The sequence below is a fragment of the Myripristis murdjan genome, chromosome 23 (assembly GCF_902150065.1).
Source record: "Myripristis murdjan chromosome 23, fMyrMur1.1, whole genome shotgun sequence".
Classification (NCBI taxonomy): domain Eukaryota; kingdom Metazoa; phylum Chordata; class Actinopteri; order Holocentriformes; family Holocentridae; genus Myripristis; species Myripristis murdjan.
Genome location: NC_044002.1, coordinates 20,684,900 through 20,707,819, shown reverse-complemented (window position 1 = coordinate 20,707,819; position 22,920 = coordinate 20,684,900). Strand labels below are relative to the sequence as shown.

General features: G+C 43.8%; 2 long non-coding RNA genes across 4 annotated transcripts in view; both read right to left on the bottom strand.

The window, feature by feature from the left end:
* Positions 1–2,245: 2,245 nt before the first annotated feature.
* LOC115354896 (uncharacterized) lies at positions 2,246–7,900 on the bottom strand. Of its 2 annotated transcripts, XR_003927821.1 has the most exons (3): positions 6,348–7,900; positions 4,745–4,802; positions 2,246–4,290 (listed from the first exon to the last, which is right to left on the bottom strand). It is a non-coding gene; the product is annotated as an uncharacterized LOC115354896 (long non-coding RNA). The 2 variants fall into 2 exon arrangements; XR_003927820.1 differs by having other exon boundaries at positions 4,745–7,900.
* Positions 7,901–8,037: 137 nt separating this feature from the next.
* Positions 8,038–22,920, bottom strand: part of LOC115354898 (uncharacterized) — a 67,141-nt gene continuing 52,258 nt past the window's right edge. For both annotated transcript variants that reach the window (XR_003927822.1, XR_003927823.1), the window contains exon 3: positions 8,038–8,731. This is a non-coding gene — a long non-coding RNA (uncharacterized LOC115354898). The remainder of the gene's footprint in view (positions 8,732–22,920) is intronic.

The window sequence follows — 22,920 nt, the reverse complement described above, 5'->3', positions numbered from 1 at the left end:
GTACAATTATTAGTTTTCTCGTGTCACTGAGTCAGGTTGCACAACGAGGTGTTTTGCGTTGGCTGTATAATTGTGCGGCCGCCTTAAAGGGCTCCAGCTGTTTATTGAATTCAAACTCATCCTCAAGGGTAAAATGACATATTTACACATTCATGAGGAGACAGGACACACACGTAGAAGGTGCAGATAAAACATGTTTGCATGTGACACAGCAAAGACTAAAAAAAGCTGATAAAATGTGTCGTGCATCACTGAAAAAAAAATCCTTAGACACTATAATGATAATCAGGGATCTATTTTATGTACCAGTTTATAAAATGGCAGTGTTACCGTACAATTAGTAAATTTTATAAATATTACAATAAAATAAATAAAATATTCTTCTTCCTTTTGGTTTGTAAATGCTGATGCATTTATATCATCCTGTCATTTTAGTAATATGAAAATCAAAAATAGTGTAGAGAAGTGAATTAGTACCAAAACTTGCCCTCCTGTCCCTCTACTTAATGTTGTAACTCATATTTTATTAAAATATATCTTAGGACTTCTAACATACATAACAGACTTTCTAACATACCAGTGTTGTGGGTGGAGGGTGGTATGGATAACTTTGTTTTTCTGTCTTTTTTTTAATGTATTTATTTTTGTGTGCATCTGTTTATGGAAAAAATGTCTATATTGCATCAATGAAAATAATGCTCTAAAATAAATAATAAAACATAGTGTAGAGAAAATGCAGTGTCATTTCAGATCTTAGGAAGTCACTTAATCATAGGGAGACTGATTAAAAAAAATAATTAAAAAAGAAAAAGTAGAACAATTGTTCTTAGATGACACTAACACTGACATTACGCTTACATTGCACATTTGTCAGTATTACATTGTATATTATCCTCATACTGTAAATTAGTTGCATTTAGTTGCACACTTGTTTACATTGTAAATTTGTCAATTAAATACCCCCTGTATTTATTTCTTTATATTTTATTGAGAGAATAGCCAGGCCAGTCACATTCCTTGTATATGCAAATATGCAAGGCCAATAAAGACTGATGCTGATTCTGATATTGAATAATCAGTATTTTCCAGCAGTCTGATTGGTTGAATTAGTTGTTAATGTAGATTGATGTGATCACCTGGGAGCTACACAGCATCCATTATTAATTATTGTTATGTATGTATATTATTTTGTAGGGGACTTTCCAGTCAGTGTGCATTCCTTCGTTAAAGGATAAGTTCGTTATTCTGGAACCAATTTACAGATGGCCTGGCTTCATCCTCACCATTTGCTTCGATATTGATCCTGATATCGACGTGGTGCATGCTCCCGCTCGGCTACCACAGCGGTCAATGGAGCAATGAGCAACTGCAAATGGCTTTGAAAAACTAATACAAAGTTGTTTTTCTTAAATGGGAAGCTCTGTGTTCATACACTCAGAACGTTCTCCTGAGAAAGGGGTTCGCAAACCGATCATTAATCTTCGTTTCGAACAGAAGTGTTTTATTTCACTAACCAAGCGCTACCTTTCTGGCTGTGAACCTCTGCGCTGTACCTAGATGTCCTAAGAAGAAGCAGCAAAACACAAATCCTAAAGGAATACGACCATCTGACCCCGTATCTGTTGACAAAACACTCGGTTTGCGATGCCTTTTTCAGGAGGACCTTGTGAGATCGGTACTTCAAGATCCTCCAAAGCCTTGACAGTCTTTGGAGGATCTTCTTTCCTGTGATTATGAGAGGTGTTATCATTGCTGCTGTTTACAGATTGCATCACTGTACCCATAGATACGGTGAAGAACGCCCTCCTAGGTGTTATTACCATAGGAACTGATGGACAAACACAAGACAAAGATGCATCAACAGATAACTTGAGCCCACGATGAAGCACATCCTGCACTTTTCCGTTTCCCCCTTATGAAAGCCCTCCAGTCCTCCCGATCAGGTTCATTCCACATTTGAAACCCTCTCCATCCCCTCGGTTACCCTTTGAAATTCATCTCCAGCTCGTCTTGTTGTTGTTGGAGCTCGGGCCACACTGAACTCACAGGGTGTGACTTGGCAACGAGAGGCGGTGAGGACACAGAGCAGCGAAGATAAGATAAGCAGCCAAAGATCTGTCACCGCAACTGTTTTCCAGAACATTGTGTTTCTCACTTCGGAGCTCATTCAGCCACTAATGGAGAGGGAAAATTCAGAGCTTCAAATTCTTGCACAGCCCATTCATTCTTTTCTTTTTTTTTTCCCCCTTCCCTCTGATGCTATCAGCTCCACAAAGTCAGGTTCTGCTGTGTGTCTGCTGGACAGGATCTTTCCTGAGTTTCCATGGTCTTGTTTTGTGTTGTGTGTAGACCCATGGTGAGTCTGGATGAAAGTCCATTAAAAAAAAATCCATATAAAAAAAAAAGAAATATCTGTTTTTCCAAAGTCTTGGTCTTCCACGGCACCATGGTCTGGTTCTATGTTGTTTGTTGACCAATGGCAAGTGAGAAATTTAACTTCATCACAGGGAAGAAAATACATAAAAAGATATATCAAATACATATAAAAAAATACATAAAAATACATAAAGCTTCTGTTCATTCACTTTAAAGCCACTTCATAAACTTAAAGGGGCAATCCGTGCCGTTAATCAGCCTCTAGTGGTGACCAGTGGGAACTGCAACATTGAAAATTACAGACCACGTGTTTATAGTGTCCTGGAATTGCTAATTAGAGATGAAATCCATGAGGAACCAGGATCTTTGACTAAATAACTCATAATTGACATTGGAACGTTATTGTAGGGATGTTTATTGGGGCTTTCATAAGACATTTCCTGTACACACAAGAGATTTGTGATAAACAGTCATTAATAATGTGGATATGGTGAACCCAAGCAAGTAGAGGCAAACAACAGAACAGCTAGAACAGTTCATAAAATCATTCTACTTACAGAATATCGATATATCACCCAGCCCTAATGTCTGGTGAAAAGTAATATATCACCATACTAAATACCAGAATAATAAAACAGATTGGAAAGTGAGTTTTGAAAGCCAGACATCTTCGCGCTGGGGGAAGTATTCTTTGAGCTATTGGTAATAATGAACAACCCTATCAACCTCCTGCAGCTCACGGTCCTTTCGTGCTTTGGGGCAGTAAAAAACATCACTTATTTCCACTTTCCCATGTGGCCTTGGGGAGTTCAAGAGGCACGAACACTGCCAGGAGTTAGGGATTTAATCCCCAGTCCTGGCACGGAAAGGCGGCGTACATGAATAAATACATAAACAAAATATAGATGCAATATAAAGACGGCAGACAGATGACTGAACAGTGCAGGATATAAATCTATTTTTCATGCACAGTCTACAGGAGCAGCCTTCAGCGGGCGTCCTGTACAGCCCGATAAGATCCCGTCCAGCTTGATTCAGGACAGGAGGAGCCGGTAGCTGCCGTTTTTCCTCATGGTCATCGCGGAAGACTCTGACGCATTAATCCCATGTTTTATAACCGATTTCAAATGGTGCTAGAAGGCTGCAGGGGGCTCTAAGCACCAGAAGAAATCAGTCATCTTTTAATGGGGAAAGAGAAGAGGAGGAGGAGGAGGTGGAGGAGGGGGAAGTGGAAGAGGAAGGGAGGGAGACACTCTCGTCGCTCACTCACTGCCAGAGCTGTCCTCCTGTCCCCAAGAACACTGATTTCAAATGGTGCTAGACAATGGGAACACAAATCTAAACCACCATGTGAAACCAGCTTCTGGGGGAAGACGTTCGGTGTCGGACCACAGCTGCAGCGGTGAGGTGAACTAACACTTATTTGAGAGTCATTTAAAGGAATATAAAAGATAACAGTGGCTGTATTTTTTAATGTACCCATTATTTTAGCAAGTTCATTAAGAGTGAATCCTTATTTACAACAGGACCCATGGTGCTTCTTGAGGGAAAATTATGGGGAAAGAACAAGATAAAGTAAGACTAACACTGATAACTAGGAGTCAGCATGATGAGAGGGCTAGTTTGAAGAAAACACGATTTAAAAAGCGATACAGCAACGACAACAACACCCAAAATAAGGTTAAAAAAGTCATACCCTTTCAGGTGGCATCCTCCGTACATGTCAAACAGGATGAGGATGAGCCATCCTGTCAGACGGAGGAGAAGCGTGGCAGCGCTCTCTGCGAGGACGAGGCCTGTCTTTAACGTGAGCGCGGTTGCCATGGCAGCCCGGCGACACGGACGGCTGGCACGTGAAATTCACTCGACACCTCCAGCCGAGCAGAATCAGCATTACAGCGCACACCCGGCGGACTGACAATACATGACAGGAAACGCCTCTGTTAGTGCACCATTCACTGCACCTCATACCAAGTCGTTTAATCTCCTATTCTGTGATAAAATCTTCTTTTTTTTTCAAACAAGGTGAAAAAAATCTACCAGTGTGATGAGATAATCCCACTTGTTTCCTGAATTTTCTTGAATGAAGAGTCATTTTCTCTCATTCTGCCTTGTTTCAACACATAAATACTCCTTCCTAGAAAAAAACAATCCTGAAAAAAGTGACACTACGCGGGTAACAAGTGGCATTATCGCATGCCACTGGCAGATTTTTTCATTTGTTTTAAGAAAAACAAGATTCTAACACTGAGTTTGACACCAAATGACTTGTTAAGATGGATTTTTTTTTTTGCAGTGTTAAGTTATTTTAATCTTAAAAATGACAGGAAAGCACTCAAAATAGAATAATAGTAGTAATGGTACTTACTTTAGGCTAAACCAAAGTTTGGACCCTCACAGCTTTAACAGCCTCACTGCCATGGATCCTGTGGAAAAAAAAAAAAAAAAAAAGACAGAAGCAGCACATGATGACAGTGCGGACAGCCCCGTATGACTCAGTGCATATATATGTGTTTATGTATTTGTGTGTGTACAGGCGTGCAAACTCCCCATTGAATTGGCCTAACAATAGCTCCTCCAACATCCCCGGCCTGTCAGCAGTCATTTTACAATTGAACGGACTGGGCTGTACCTGTACCTGTCCTGCAGGTGTGTATGGACACATGACACACACTGTTGTGCATGTGATGGGACAAGGACACACCCCTCCTTGCCTCAACACTGATTTCCACTTATCCTTATCTATAATGTCATACTGACTGCCCTTTACAACATTTACAACACAACAACAAATGCTGTGTGTGTACGTGGAAGTGTCCCTCTCACACACCCATACACACTGAAAAAAAAAAAAAAAAAAAAAATCCTAACACTCCTTTCACCTGTCAATCAAATAATGAGGTGGGACTTAGATTTCCTGTTAATGGAGTTTGAGTTTCTCTTTTCTTTGCCTGTTCAGCTACGGTGGCTGTGGCTGCTCATGCTTACTACCCAGTTCTTCTTCCAAATAAACCGGAAATATAAAATGCACCATTTCCTGTGCAGCAGGAAGCCACTGAGTATTTAGAACCGCAAATATTAAACCTCCAGGAACTGAAAACACGTTGAAATACTGCTGTATTTTATCAACCGGTGATAGAAAGTGCCAAAATGCACATTTATTTATATGAAAAATGTCGTGGATATATACTTTCACAAAACCTTTAATGTTGCATGTCTTAAAATCCAATTTTTCTTGAAACAAGTGGAAAAAACGGACATAACTTCACTTATTTCCAATGTAGTTTCAGTCATTTAATTAATTTTCAAGTGATAACATTGTGAATCAAGGCAAGTCGCTCCCCCAGCATTGAGATAAAGTCAAGCTGTTTTGAACTGCAAAAAGCAAATTGCCACCTGCCACGCATCCTGGCTGGCAGACTTTCCTCCCTCATCTGAGGAAACATAATATTTGAGGACTCGCTGGTAGATTAAATGGCTTGTTAAAGGGGATTTGCTGTTGCCGGCCACACTCGTCACTTTCCCACCTGACAGGTCGGGCCGAAGCCGCTCCGACTGGAGGAATGTGGCTTACGGCAGGGCAGTGTGTGTGGTGTCTAGTGTCAGAGCACAAAGACCTCTGTACGCCGCCGTTTCTGGGAACCGACGCTTATGTAACCGCGGGGTCGTCATGACAACGAGGCTAAATGCTGCATTGTCCCTACAGCCCTCGCAGGTGTTTGAGAGCTCGGTGTCAGATGACCCATAATGGCCGAGGCAATAACACGGGGCGCGTCGTGTTGTGTGTGACACGTCCAGGTAACAAGTGTGTGTGTGTGAAGGTGAGAAAATCAGTCTCCTAGAAGTGTTTTGATAAGAGCCTGCTGTGACGTGTGTGTGTGTGTGTGTGTGTGTGTGTGTGCTAAACTAACAGAGGAATGTAACTTTCATGACAACATTTTGCCATGCTGCCACCTCTGGTTTAAACACACCTTGCCACTCCTGTCGTTCCACTTGTGGACACTAGAGGGCGACATAACATGCGGAAGCTCCTGCAGCTGCTCGGGTTATAATGACATACGATCATGATGCTGTGACACTCTGCTGATCCTCACTGGGGAAATCTATTTTCCCTCGCACTTCCTCCAGCAGGCCAGAATGAACCTGCAGGACATTCCACAAGAAAAAAAAAAAAAACTCCATTATAACGAGTCATATTCAGTCTTAAAATCTTATTTATATATTATCTGAAACTTGTTTTACAGAGTTTTCCCTAATCAGGTCATTTTCTTGATCCTCGTGGGCTAATCTGCCGTATTCTGCCTTGATTCAACATATTTTCTTGTTCCCAGGAAAAAAAAAAAACTGAAACAAGTGAAACTACAGAGATTATCCCACCCAGCTGCCAGTATTTTTTAACACTGAATATGAGACTGAATGACTTACTAAGATGGAGATTTTTTTTTTTTTTTGCAGTGCACTTGGCCACCCAATGACCCTAAAGTAACAGAGAGTGAAGAACCAAGGCAAACCTGTGCAAGCCTGTCGAGACGTTATGCAAATCCTGACCACACGCTCCACGGTCAGAACATGTTTATGTGAGGATTACACACTCAAATGTTTGATTTCATGGTTTTTGCAAGCAACAGAGATGCTCGAAACAGAAACTCCTTGCATTCGTGCCGCCAACACAAGTTTTGTTTTCTGCGAGCAGCGAAGAAACCAAACAAAACACGGCAAACAGTCTTTTATGGTGCAGCCTTGACGCCATATAAGGATTTGCATGTTTGGTGGCAGCCGATCTGAGAGATGAACAGAATTGAAACAGAACTGAACCGCTCAGTGTCTGCACTGCAAAATATCTCCATCTTAACAAGTCATTTGAGGCTTAAAGGCAGGATGAGTGGGATTTTCCTTAAACACAATGTATAGACTCATACAAAAATAATCCCTCTCCATCATCATTGATGAGCCACTGGCAGTGTGTGTTGGTGTGTGTGTCTGCAGAGACCCTGCCATCTGCCTGGTTTTTCTTGTTTTGAGCTCGGGACTCTTGTGGGCGTTGGCCTTGGGACAGCGGGTGTGTCGCTCCCAGCCAATCACAGCGCAGCTTGGCGCCACCCTGATAGCACAACATCCAATAGGAGGCTACAAAAATCGCAGATGCAGAAAAAAAGGAAAATGTAGTGAGAAGAATCGCTGAGCGGATAAAGCTCGCTCCACAACGAGAGTGAATCTGGCTTTCCCCTGCTGATGAGGAAGAGGAGGAGGATGAAGAGCGACGCAGTGATGATCTGTTTTCTGTTGAAGTTTTTCCTCTAGGATGGTGACGTCACATTTTGGGTGGTCATTCTTTCTTAGGAAATGAAAACTTCCCGTCAGAGGATGTTTTTTGAATGCAATAATCCCACTCGTGCAGTTTCCCTTGTTTTACAATTTGTTTCTGGAAGCAAGATTTTTTTTGTTTTGTTGTTGCACATTGCTTTTTGCACACTGGGTTGTACTTAGATCTTATTCTGTTGTACTCAGATCTTATTCTGTTGTACTTAGATCTTATTCTTTATTTTTATTTTTTTTTTATTATTTTTTTTTTTTATTTATTTATTTATTTTTAAAATCTTTTTTATTTATTTAATCTGTAATCTGTGGATACTGCTGAAAAACTGTGAATTTCCTGCGGGATGAATAAAGTATCTATCTATCTATCTATCTATCTATCGATTAAATCTGTTGAAGCAAGGAAGAACGAGGCCGATCAGCTCACCAGAATCAAGAAAATGACACTTGATTCAAGAAAATTCTGGCAACAAGTTGATAAGCGTTCGTAGAAAAACAAGACTTTAACACGGACTATGAGACTAAACGACTTGTTAAGACAGAGATTTTTTTTTTGCAGTGCGGTTTTCACACACGGTGTATTGATTTGGTTTGCTGTCACTGCATCGGACTCTGTTCATTGATGATTCACTTACTGCACGACACGTGATCAGGATTTTCCTAACGTCCGAGATGCAAACAGACCTAGCAGCAGCATCGTGATGCCCATCGGATTGATGCAAACCCCAAAATAACAACAGGCCAGGCAGACCAACACTTTGCAGCATGAATGAGCAAAGGACACACACACACACACACACACACACACACACATCTCTCGCTCTCTCTCTCTCTCTCTCCCTCTGGGTGAAAGGCTTCCTTGTGGAGGTGAGGCGAGTGTTTGTTGTCAGCTCTCACTCTGGCTTCCTGTTCTATTCTCTCCCAGGAAGTGACACGCAGAGACAGAGGCTCCCACACACCGCTGTCATGAATGGCAGGCCCTGGCTCCCACGGGTGACGGTGATGTCATCCTTCCTGCCGCTTCGTACGTACACACTGCCTGCCAGGACGGGGAGAGGGGAGGAGAGAGAGAGAGAGAGAGAGAGAGAGGGAGAAACGATGTTACGTGATGATGAGCTCAAGTTTACATAAGATATTCGTGTTTTTTTTTTTTTCCTCTGGTCCACGCTATTTCTGCTGAGTCACAGGGCGACACTCCATTGTGCTGATAATTGGACGCCTTTCACATCCACATCACGCCTAGGTCATGCATTTTTTACATCAGACGTCCAGGCAGCTGCCGATTACCACAAAAAAAAAAAAAAAAAAAAAAAAAAAAAAAAAAGCTCATATGACACCGAATGCGCAATAGGCACACATTGTTATTGTGTTTTAATTCGGTGTGAAGCATCTAAATCTCACGCTTATTCATGCACAGACACAGAGGAAGAGTCATGGGTTTGTTTTTGAGAGCAGGCAGTGATGCTCTTGAGGGGTCTTAAAGGGATAGTTCACGATTACGGACGCAGGTTGGCACGACTTGTGATCCGGATGCGTGGGCTTTATCTCGGAGTCGTGGCGAACTTTGTTGTCTCGGAAAACGTGTCGCTAAATGAACAGCGGCTGAGTCGGAGACACTTATCAGGGAATGAGCACGGTGGTACGGTTGTATTTGGCGGACCGGCTCTGCTTGAGGGAGCTTTGGGATTCCTCGCAGCATGAGGAACCTGCTGGAGCCGTAATCCCCCTGCATATTAAATCATAACAACACACACGCATAGCAATAGGCAGTTAAAAGCATAGCTAGCCGACATGATCCGGCATGATTGTAACAGCAGGAGGATGCCGGGGCGGCAGAGCGAGCTGCAAAAGAGCACGGCATGAAATCAGCAGCGAACGGGCAAAAACCGAGAGCTTATGGAGACCGTTTGGAGCGCCTGTCAGCTGATCGCCACTGAGCCACTGAGCAGCTGTCGGGCGAATCTGTGAGACAAACTAATGGCTCACATTTTAGGCCACAAAGTTTGTTAAAACAACGGCTAAAAAATGTTTCAATCATCCGCAATGAAATATCTCAAAGTTTATCATTCCCATTAGACATACAGATGATCCATCTTGGAACTATTTTCTCCACCAAATAACACCAGAGTATTACTACGCACATTTTCCTTCTACTAGTTATAACTAAATTTGTTTGAAGCTACATTTGTGGCTTAAAATATTAGCCCTAACCCTTGAAGTCAGTTACAAATCTGACTATGGGGATTGTTTCTGGAGAAAATGTATATGTATTGATATCACTCGTGGTCAATAAGCCATTGTCTAATTGTGTCAATAAATCGAAACTATTCCTTTAAAGACAAACTAAACAACCCAAATCTTTGTAAAAGTACCTGGATGGTGACATCACCTGCCACCAAAGACCAGGTACTCCTCTTCTTCACCATTAGAGGTCAGGCTTCACACAGATTTGGGTCTGGGGTTTAGTTGTTCTTTAAATGTTGGAAGTGAAAATGGCCGGATGGATGGATGGATGGATGGATGGATGGATGGATGGATGGGAGTGTGTAGGAGGGGCAGCGACATTAATTGAGGAGATGCACAGGATGTTCACACAATTTGACAGGAATTATTAGTCACCGTGCCACAGCGCTGTCTGAACCACCTGCTGCAAGCTGCATCACACACCTCTGGGTGAGAACAGGGGAGGGAGGGATGATCAATATCTGTGTGTGTGTGTGTGTGTGTGTGTGTGTGTGTGTGTTTGTGTGTGCGCAAGCTTGTGTGTATATGATGGGTTTCAGTCCGAAATGTGACGTCCGTCATGTCGCTGTGGTTGCGAAAACCCCACAACCTTGCAATTTTGGTGATTTTCATGTTTAGACTCCACTCGGAGGATTACATGGTTCACTGTGAGCAGGGAAAACCACCCGTGGTCTTTCGAAACCTTCCCAAAACCCCACTGGAGAACCTCAGGCATGCAAGGTGGCCAAGCTAAAAACAAGGCTGTTTTTCCTGTAGCTCCAGAAAAACAGACGTCTCTGCAGGAACGAGGCGTTTACCTAAGACGACCTTCTCTTAGGAAATGACTGCTGGCATGAAAGCACAAAGCAAATAAAACCTCCTATAGAATACTATCAAAAATACGGTTGACATGTTTCCTCTGTGGATTCTCCAACCTCAAACCCTTTTAAAATGGACTCCCGCTTTCTTTATTTTTTTACTTTCTTTATTTTTACTTTGACTCGAGGGGACAGGTGGATGAGAGAGGATGTTTAAAGATTCGTGACGGTTTCCTTTCCACGCGCTGGTGCAGGATGATGTCACTGTTTAAGATCCTCTGATTTACAGGAAGCAGAAGTCGTGACATTGTCATTTCATGGGGACTTCAGCTCTTTTATCAGATTCCTCAAATGCATCATCGCAAAACTAAAAAAAAAAAAAAAAAAAGGATGTGTCTCTTTGTGACACCAGGCAGCGACAATATGTGTGTGTTCATGAGTGGATATAAATCTGAATCATCCAAAAGCCCAAATCACAGAGTGAGTAGTTTCTTTCCAAAATGGGAACCTGACTTTTTGCAACATTTAAAAGTTACTGGTTAAGCTTTGTCTCAAACACATTAGACCACAAACTGCCATTTAATAACAAGACTTTGCCCAAGGGAACGCCGTCTGAGAAGATGTTTGTGGTTAGTTATGGTTTAGAAATGGGAGTTAATAACCACACGTGGGTCATCCCTGTTCATTTTATCATCGCTTTCTAGTGACCAAAATAACAGAGAAATTAAAGTATTCCTCATGCGCCGGAGCTCCCCGGAGCCCAGTTTAAAAACCAAAGGCTTGGGTAGTGCAATCGCCGGTGTTTGTAATGAATATCTCGCAGCGTTTTCTTTTCTCCCAGAGGGGGTAGGCAGCGTTTAGAAATGAAACCCTTCAATTGTTCCTGTAACAGACCGGGTGAAGGACTGCCTGCGCCTGCCATCCGCTGGGTCACGTCTGCGGTATTAAAAACCATGAATCATCCTCTGCATCGTGACTCCTCTAACGTCTCCCCGCGGGCCCCTCCTCCGGCAGGCAGGCTATCCAAGTGAGCCGGCACCCCGGGGCCACTGACCTGATACTGAGCCTCTTTTCCCCCCCAGGAGCCCTGCCACCCTCCCCCTCCTCCTCCTCTGTCACCACCTCATTGTTCATGTGTAACTGTTCCAGGAAACACTGGAGCGATTCAGCGCCGGTGCATGGATGTGAGGATGTGAGGATGTGAGGATGCTCGAGACGACTCGACAGACGGTGAATCACGCAGAGGTCACCGCTGACCCGTCCCGTATTGATTTAAGCCGATGTGATCCTGTGGAAGAACACTCACACAGTCAAGGAAACTTTTTTTTTTTTTCCACTGGATGCAGGGAGCAAAAAAACGAGCACAAGTCCAGCCATTCATGACGGGAAAGCCAGACGACACACACACACACACTGGTGTCTGTGATGCTAGTATCCATGTGTGTGTATGTGTGTGTATGTGTGTTGGCGTAAGAGTATCAGGTTCCAGTTGTCGTCCTATTATAAACAACATCCTGAGCCAATTTCCTCGATTTTGTCGGGGGTGCTGCGCAGCTCCCAGCGAAGTTTCCTCCCTGCGTTGTCATCACACACACATCAGAATCGGAGGTCGGTTACTTGTAACATTAGAAACTTTCACGCTTCATCGATCTTTAACAGCCAGCGGAAAAAAAAGCCTCTTCTTCTACGGCCATATCTGTATCTGTATCTGTATCCGCACTTAACACTGACTATCAATGAGCCGTAATGATGCAAGCAACCCTTGGACCAATCAGAAAAAAGATGAAACATCGCTTTACGTTTCCGTTGCTGTTGAAAAATTTTCAATCTTTAATTTTATCGCCCCCTCAGGGTCATCAGATTTTATGTTTGAGTGTAAAATCCTGCCCTTTAGCGCCCCCCTTAGACAAGTAAGGGCAATACAAGACCCCTGGGTCCTCATCACCTCATCGAGGTTTATTTTGCAGTAATGATCAACTGGCTGCACATTATCCTGCGTATTACATGTCTATTTAGGATAAAATATAAATTCGGAAACAAATAGTCCAGGATGCGTTTATAACATCTCAGCTATAGCCAACCATGTGTCGTAGTCAGCCTTCTTGTGAATTTCCTTCGGGATGAATAAAGTATCTATCTATCTATCTATCTATCTATCTTCTTCCTTGTTGTTCTTGTTTTTTCATCTTTTTTTTTTCCTTCTGTGGTGATAGCTCAGCCTCCAGCCACAAATCAATCAACTGTTTAATGTTAAATTAAAAGTAACGTGGTGTCGTTAATGTGCAGTTAATCGAGTTTCATCAATATCAGACGAGCAGCATCTGAAAAATCCACACTTTGAATTTTAAAATTTGACATCTATCGAGCCCTCATCAGGGAAATAAGTGTTTTTATGAGTTTTTATGATTGGAACACATCATGCTCTGAATCAAAACCGCACCGGTGGTGTCTAAGATATAATGTTTTCGACGGATCCCGTTCATCATTCCAGGCGAGTACAAACCATTAAAGCATTCAAAGCGTGACAAAATGCTCCACGGGGCCTTGAGCAGAGAATGGTGTGCAACTCTATGGGCCATTATCACCGCTAACCAGTGTCTATATGTATGTATATGGCTAAAAGACTTTGAGAGACACAGCCACAGTGTCTCTTGTCAGTTGGATTACCATAATGTGTCTCACGCTGAAGTGTGTATAGCCTCAGGTGCATGTGTGTGTGTGTTAATGTGCGTCAGAGCGATGGGTTCAGGCGTGGGCCATGCAGAGGAATAGCCTTAGGGGGGGTGCTGGGTGTGCGCAGCGTTATGCTAATAGGAGCGACGCCGGCGGAGCGAGCGGAGATCAATCTCAGCCGAGGAGCACGACGAGGCTTTGAGTCAGCGAGCAATCTGAGCGGCATCTACACCTGCAGCGCTGCACACCGACACACACACACAGGCACACACACACACTCCAAACACACCCACAAACGCCAGACAGAGATACCACTTAGACAGAAAAACCACTTTAAGGAGACCAAATTAGAGCCTTTCGGATGGTACGTGTCCACAGGATCAGTCATTTCCACGCTTCCCACTCTTCACTGTCTATGTAAGCAGCTGTGGAATGCATTCCGGTAGCACTGCGTTTCGAGAGACGGGACGTCACGTTTGCATCTCCCCATTTGCGTAAAGTTGAGGTCCGGGGCTACTTTATGCAAATTCGGGGCATCCACCGTGACTCACCGCCTCTGGAAGCTCCTGAGAAACTTTCTAAACCAACCCTCACCGATCTGAAAAGAAGACAGACGCCGCAGCTGCAGGGTTTATGTCTCGTTTCCGAAAGGGCCGTCCTGTTGGTCCGGTTTGAAACCCCGAAAGAGGACGGCCCGTGAGTGAGGCATTCCTCCAATCAGGTGCAGTGAGGAGTCAGGTGCACGAGTAGAGGCACGGTTATAGGAGAGAGCGGCTGTCAATCATCAGGAGGGGCCACACCCAAAGCCGGGAGGTGACGAGACACGACTCATGTGTTTGTCTTGTTCACACACTTTGTTATGCTGTATATAATGAGATTCATCTTGTTTTACTCTCAGGAAATAATCCTTATGCTGTTAAACCTATTTCTAAGAGAGAGAGAGATACTGCAAATAAGAAGACACAGGTGAGATAGGTTTTTGAGGGATTATTTCCTGGAGGAGAAACACATTTCTTCCTGCGGCTGTCAGCTGACTGACAGGAAGCAGAGTGAAATCTATCGCCGCTTTGATATGAAAACACTCGACGCGGCACAATGAAATACTGATGAAACGGACGCTCCGTGACAACTGCGATGATTTATCTCCGTTGTTGTTTTTCACGGTGGACAAGAATGAATGGCAGATAATGGCTTCTTCAGGAAAGGAGCAAAGCATCTCTGGTGTCTCAAACTGCACGACGAACAAGGAAAAATGGAAAAAAAAAAAAAATAGCGGAGGGCAACCTAGAAGACAGGCACACTGGTATTATCCTTTAAGTAAACACTCAAGTACAAACATAGCTATAAATGTTTCCCTGGAAAAAGTGAGCCCACATCTTAAGATAAGGTTCAAGTGTTCCTGCGATTTTAGAACACAAACAAGGCTGACGTGTTCCTCCGCGCCTCATTTTCCACCCCGGAGAGGAGAGGAGAGGACAAAACAAAAAAAATCTCTCCTTCGAGAGAATTTCAAACATCTGGCTTTGTTTGGTCTCAGTTCCGGGAACGGACCGAGCGCTGACGGCCACTGTCGGCGCTGCGGCGGCTGGCCTGCTGGGCCTGAGAGGCTGTCCTCTCCCTGGACACGGATAAACAGCCTTAACAACCTAATTTGAGGCGGGTTAAAAATAGCAGACCGTTGCCGCTCGCCGATATGCACCACTTTGCTGGAAACAGGCGTTAGGAGACGAAAAAAAAAACAAAAAAAACAGAGAGGTGTTTTCACCTCAGTCCTGGCCTCAAGTCAGACCCCCTCGCCCCTGATTAGGATGCAGACGGAGGGATGGAGGACGGATGATGGATGGATGGGTGAGGTGCTGTGACGTGGGGCGATCCTTAAAGAAGGGGTGGGGTTCGGGTGGTAAATCGTGATGACAGAAGCCTGACTCACTCAACCCGGAATACGAGCTGGTATCATAGGGAGAGAGAGAGGGAGAGAGAGAGAGAGAGAGAGAGAGAGAGAGAGAGATGGGGGGGAGGAGGGGTAGAGATGTATCAACCAGTTACAGTAAAACGATTGCGAGACACCTACTCACAGCACTCAAAACACCCCTGGGACCATTTTGAATTAAGTCCGCAGTTGTTTTTTATTCTGACACACTTCTCTTGAAGCCCACAAAGCAATGAGTCAGAAAACACACACACACACACACACACAGAGAGAGAGAGAGACACACACACGCACAATTACACTTACAAACATCAACCTTTTACTGGCGTCGTGGTGCCAAAAGCAGATCTTCAAATAACTCAAACAGTGACGCTCTGGCCTCTCAGACCTAGCGCACAGCAGCCATGTGATGAATGCATTTAGGCTGCCTCTCTCTGTCTCTCTCTCTCTCTCTCTCACACACACACACACAAACACACACACGCCGGCGAGCATGCATGCACAGTTAGTCAGTGAACAAAAAAAGTAACCACAGGCACACTCATAAAGCAGAAACTAGCCCTCCGCTTCCCTCTTGGCCCGGTGCCAGCCCGGCTTCCCAAAAAGAGCGGTGTGTTACAGGCAGAGCTCATTACGTTCCAGGAATCCCCTGTCTGCCACCGCACCGCCGCTATGACTCCACACAATCGGCCTTATCTAAAGCCAAACGCTCTCCCCTCGACATGTGATTGTGCTGCCGGTGTGTGTGGGCGTTTTGTTTGACAGCGTGGGCAGACTGACTTTAAAGTGAAGGATGAAAGATTCACCTACAAGCCGTCTGTGCGCAAATGAAGATCTCGCTTTATATTATTTTACTAGAGATGTCAGGGAGATAGGGGTCAGCAAGCATAGCATAGCACAGCACAAACTCCATTCACACTGGCCAAGGCACCCATACACACCACACCAGTTAGGTTAGATAGGATTTAGATTGGGTTTATTTTATAAATAATTTCCTGTAAACTTGGTTCTCATCTCTGTCTGTGCTTCTGGGTTGTATCTACAATAGTAGATATGCTGTGCATGACCACTTCCATATAAACATTAAAAAAAAAATAAACATTACATAGCAGATTTGATGCATTCGACTTGATTATTGTGCATAAAGTCTCATAAATCTTAATTTTATGGTATTTTTGGTGTTTTGGGCATGAAGGGGTTAATATCTAAAAATGCCCTAATCTCAAATCAAATACATTTCACATATCCACTGTAATGTATAAGCACTGTAGAAAGCATATTTGATGCATCTAGATCAAGTATTTTGCATGAAACACCATAAATCTCTGTTTTTCTGGGATTTTAGTGTTTCAGGCATTAAGGGGTTAATAACTAAAAATGCTCAAGGGATATCACTCGGCACCCTCTTGACTTCTTAAGAGGTGACCCCGAGCTACAAGAATCAGCTGAGAAAAAAAACCCTTTGGCTCCCGGACTATTAAAAAAAAAAAGATTAAAGAAAAAAAACACTGCCTGCGGTTCAATATTTCATTTGTATGTCACAGAGGATCTGGCTTGTTGATCATCCGGACGGCCGAGGGTGCTAAAAGGTGCGATTTGTTTTTCAGATCCTACCTGAGGGGCTCTGCTGCGTTTTTGTGCTCGGTTTATGAAGGTTCACACCTCCCAGTTAAAGCAAACCGGGGCTCGTAAACAAGCGCCACATGGGCTCACAAAGCAGCGTGTTTACTGGGCAGTTTTGGTGCTGGTGGAGGGATCGGGGGGGGGGGGGAGGGGGGAGCGGTAGGTGAGGGGGCACGGTCAAAGAAAATCCAATTCTTTCTCGTATTTGACCTCCTATCCGTTGAAAACACACGCAGAAAACAGCTGAATACAAACAACCTTGCATTTTGTGGGCACTTCATATGCTTGACTCAGATTATATTCTAATTCCCATTATCTTGAAAGAAGGCAGACTTGCATCAAAACACGCCCTGAGTTCAGATTAAGCTCTCTAAACACCCTGAGCTCCCTACAAGAACAACTATTTCATGTTAACTTCACGCCGTCATTCATTTTGTAAGAGCATCGCTGGTCCAAACGGGGGCGTTCTCATCGAGGACAGAGCGAATGAAGCGCACCTCTTCCTCTGCGCCCTCTCACTCAGTCACAAGTTGACACACTTCTTTAAACCCGGGACTTCGTGCTAAAAAAAAAGAAAAAAAAAAAGCAAGTGACACTGTCTCTATTTGCACAAGTCCTGTACACACATTTCAACTCCGGGTTTACTCGAAACACAGTGTTTACTCTGCTGTTTCATCTCTCCAGTCTCATTATAACTAAACTGTGAACAGAAGGGAGAGTCCAGTCCAAAAGAAGGTGATTTATTGGTTATTTATCAGATCACCACCCAGTTCGACTGTTATCACTCCGCTGAATGGACGATATCTGTCATAATCCACCACACAGGTTTGGGATGGTCGGTCCGTACTGCACCCTCTAGTGGATCGGAAGGCTCTTATCGTCTAATCCTGTTGTCAATCTGTCTCAGCCAGAAGGAGCCACACGGACCTTCACTCCAAAATCACAGGATCGAGTCCCGACCCAAGCAAGAACCGCGTTCGTATTTAATGTTAATGAACATTGAATTAGGTCTCCTAACCTTAACCCTGAGGTGGATCTATGGGTGGGCCTGGATGGGCGTAGGCCCACCCAGATTGACAGCTTGCCCACCCTATCAGATTCAAGACCAAAAAATAACTAACTAAATAAATAAATGTTTTAATGTCCTTTTTCCAACGTTTATTTTATGAAATGAGTAGCCTACTAGGAAATTGCATACCAAAATTTATTACGGGTCCGAGAGTTTTTTTTTTTTCTTTCATCATATCATTTTATACATGTCTATCTAAAAAAATAAACAAAATGAAATAACAGGCCCACCCATTAGCCATGTTCTGTATCCACCACTGTCTTAACCATCACCTTTTACCTAAACTTAACCATCATCATGACAAACCCCTTCCTAACCTTAACCAAGTAGCAAAGCTAATGAAAGTGGCTAAAGCTAAAGTTTGAGGGATCTGCCAACCCAGACCTGTTTGATTACGACTGATATTATAGATATGACTGATATTCAGAGATATCACAGAGGTTAAATTTACACTGGGGTTAAAGCGGCCTTCCTAAAATGTAGAGCTCGTCCTGTATCATCACACCTTGTCAGCAGGTGACCTGTTTCCACCTCTGCTGATTGGAGCCGAAACTCGGATCTGAATGCACGACTGAATCGCTGGTTAACCCGTTTACGCTGAGGTCAGGTCCTGGATGGTGGCTGGATTTCAGGTCGGGGGGTAAAAAGGAGCGTTAGTGGCACACAAATGATCTCAGACGTTGACCATCTCAGAGACGGACGGAGAGGCGAGACGACGCTCAACAGGCGGCGACAACCGGCGGCGCAGAGCAGCACCCTGCAGCAGAAACACATAAACAAGCGCACATCTTCATCTGCCTCTCCTCTCAAGCGACGGTTTCTACCAGAGCCGACCAGCGCTTGCTCAGGAATTGCGAACCACTCATGTGACTCCCACACGAACTCTCTCTCTCTCTCTCTCTCTGTCTCTCTCTCTCTCTCTCTCCCTGCCTGTTAACAATCAATGATCGTACAGAAGCGTTCCTGAGCCTTTTCCCCCTCCGTGCTCAGAAATCAATAGCAACAGGATGTCCTGCATGTCGAAATCCATCATCCCCATCACCGCATGTTGCAATACCAGATCTCCAGACCAGGAACACCCATTAGGACACAGAGAGACAGAGACAGATACAGAGAGAGAGAGAGAGAGAGAGAGAGAGAGAGAGAGGGAGAAGCGAGTGGTTATTATAAGAAAGCCTGGTGGGCGTGATGCCAGCAGCAGACACTTTGTCATGCTCGGAGTCGTGTACAACCTACAGTCAGCAGCATCACATCAAAGCCACAAAACACACACACACACACACACACACACACACCTATAGAAGGCTGAGTCACGCATGCCATACGTCTAAACAGAGATGACGTCCGATCTCACGGCGTGCTGTCAGGCTGCAGCGGACTGGAGCGGATCATAATCGAGGAAGCGGCAGCCTGTTACGGTGTCAAATGTCAAAACTCTGTGTCTAATTTAAGACGGGAGGGTGTGTTCCAAGAACAAAAGGCCTGTTCCAGTAGCACGGAAACAGGAACTGGGGTTTGCTGTGCCAGCGTTGCACCATGACCCCCTGACGCCATCGGGGTGTGGAAACAACAATGGCAAATGGCCGCGATGACGGAGTGACACTCACCACCGAGAGAGGTGATGGACAGGCCGGCCTGGTTTGGGGCAGCGCGGGTAAATCCCTCTTGTGTTACAGATTAACTTGTAAAATACCTTGCAGTCAGTGTTGTTTTTCGGATTTATCGGTTATGAGTTTCCAACCAGGAAGTAGAACCTGATCGCTCTTCTATGTCGGGTGTCCACGTCGCAGAAATCAGGACAAATTGCTGCCGTTTAAGCAGAGACTCATCAGTACACATGTAACTCAGTGACACAGAAATAAGCAAATAAGGTTAAAGGTGCATTATAAAGCATCTATATATCATCGTCAAATTAAAGAGGAGGATAATCCCGTTGGAAGTGACCGCCACCCTTCCACCTCGTCCACCATCTGCTGTGACTCTGCAAGGCTGTTTGCTCTGGAGGAACAGCGCCCTCTGTCTGTTTTGTGCTGTAAAACAACACAGCAGATTTCTCCTCAAATCCGACTCATTGTCACACGATGTAAAATTCAGTGTAAAGGCCACTAGAGGCCGCCATTCTTCTTCGCGATGGTCTCATTTGTTTGTTGAAATTATAAGAATGTATCGTGATAATTTTAATTTAATAGGCAGAAACGCCTCTCGTGCAAGACAATCTCATAATGACACACTCGTGAGCAGCACAGCCTAATCCTCTCATTTTAGACAACAACACACCTGTACATTACAAAGCCATTCCCAATTTATTGTTGATTGATCTGCAGTGTACGTATCTCTGCTGCCCAACCAAAACCATGTATATCCACATCAGAAACTAAGGAAATCAGTCGAGTCTCTACGTTGACAGCTGCCCACAGAAGAGCAGGTAAATACTCAAATACGTTAACCCTATAAAGCCGCACATGTCACATTTAAGACATGACTGTTTTCAGCCTTGTACATCAACTGTACAGCAAATTTTTACTGAAACATCGATAGGAAAAATTACTGAGCTGATGCAATGCGAAATTACTGAACATTTCATAACGTTTTTGTTTGTAAAACCGTGTTGACAATGGCTGTCTTAAATTTAACACAGCAGGTATACTGAGGTCATTTTCACCGAATTGGTCAAAATAATAAAAAGATCATACTAAATAATGGAAAAAGTGTTATTTTCTGTGTTTGGAAGGAAAAGTGTTCTTTTATATGTTTGGAATTACCAATGTGTTAAAGACTTTTTGTGTTTTATGATGTTTTTGTTTGTTTTAAAAAAAAAAAAAAAAAATTCAAGCACAATTGCCTGACACAAATTGAAACTCATAGTTGGGAATTGATATTTGATTTTTTTTTTTTTTTTTTTTTTTTTTTGGCTCCAGTTTCAAAGAATTGGAATTTTCGGTCAATTATTTGATGGTTCAGGCTTTACAGGGTTAAAATATGAAAATCACCGAAAATGGAGATGCAAGGTTTTCAATGGACAGCGACGATGTGTGTTTTACTGCAACTTATTCACGTCAAGGAACATTATAGTACATTATCATGGCACAATACTACAAGGAAATGTATTATAAAACATAAATAAACGACTTAAAGCTGCAACTTAAAGTGAGCAACTTCTGGCCACTAGAGGGTGTTGAGAGCACAAACCCTGCCTCCGGGTTCACAGCAGCTTGGCTGTAATAAAACCAAATGTTAAGGCTAAAAAATGCATTTTTTGGATGGAAATGAGGGATACATTCCGCTCTCACTCGGATGTGGCTGGATTACTTGGATTATTTTGTCTGTGAGCTCCAGTTTGGAAATGTAATTAAGCTGCAAGGTAAATAAGTGCTTTGAATGAACTTTCTGTGTCGCTGCAGCGTCAGAGGCTCTCGTGTGACTGATCTGAAATGTTGGACACGTTCATCTGCAGAAAGATTAATTCCCGAGATGCTTTGAATGAAGTTGAAGCGGTGAGGGGGTGAAGTGGGCGGAGCTACATTCCACATCCAGCGACTTGGTACTGGTTTATGTAACCAGGGGTACAAAGGTCTCCAGAAAGCACAGGTTAGTTTCAGATTTGTTAAAAAGGTTCTGAAAACACTTTAAACTGATGCTCTGATCAAAACGACCACTACGACCACACACCACACACACACACACACTCCACACACACACATCAAACGGCATCAAAGTGCTTTGAGAGCGAGCCAGCACAGAGGACTTGAGCAGCGTTTCAGCTCCAGAGTCAGAGCCCTTTTTCTCGCAGCGCGTTAACGCCAAGCATGGCACATAAACACACCCGGCTGTGACAAGAGCTCACCGCCGCCGCGTCCAACTCAAACAAAGCGGTCAGCGTGGGCTCTGCCGGCAGGAAATGATGTCAGAGGGTCTTGCGTCACAGCCCTGGCTCCAGCCTGTGAGCGCTCCTTTGACGCCTGTTAATGGTCAGGTGTCAGATTTTGCTGGGTTTGGAGAAAACATGTTTTGTGCCTTGGGCGGGCTGAGCAGATACAGCAGCAGGAGGAAGGAATTAGGGTTGGGCGTCTGGATGAATAAGATCAGGGATCGGTGATGGACTGAATCCATCGGCAGCGGAAATTCCCATGCCGATCTTTTGCTGAGTGAAAGGGTAATACCGATGTTTCTTTTTTTTTCAAGTTTCAATCAAATCCCCCGACACCCACGGGTGGAAATGGAAGCCGCCGCCAAGAAATAATCCCTGAAAAACGTGCTGCCAACAAACGTGACTGTCAAATTCATGTCTTCATATTTCCTAGCCGGGGCGGAAGTTAATTTCAAGCTCGGTTTAATACCGTGAAGTGAAATTCACAATGAAAAGCTATTTTGAGAGCCTCTTAAGGCAGGCTGCCGGGGCAGGGCTTAACACAGAGAGGCATCACTCAAACGTGTAAAAACCAATGGCAGATCACTGAGGAGGAGAAAGGCAGGGTTATTTCATGGGTTGGGCAAAAATTGAACGTTTTACTGGTTGAAATTTTAGTTCATGCCTCCTGGGGCAACATGACACGCAATTAAACAGCTTTTAAAATATAGTGAATTATTTGGCATTGAATAGGTGAATATTCTGACATAGCTTGGCTAACAACTTGTAAAAGTCATTTTTCGTTTTATTGTGATGACTTTAAAGCATGACAAAAAAAGTAATTGTTCCAAAAAAAAATCTAGTTATATATGGCATGCATTGCAGAATCACAGTGGGAAATGTAAACTAGACATAGAAATAAATGAGCCGCGTCTCCAAATGAAACGTCTTCTCCTTTAAATTGCTTTGATCTTTGGGAATTTGCAATCCAGCCTGGAGGAAGACACACAAATGGGAAAAACACACAGAGATAAAAAATTACGCT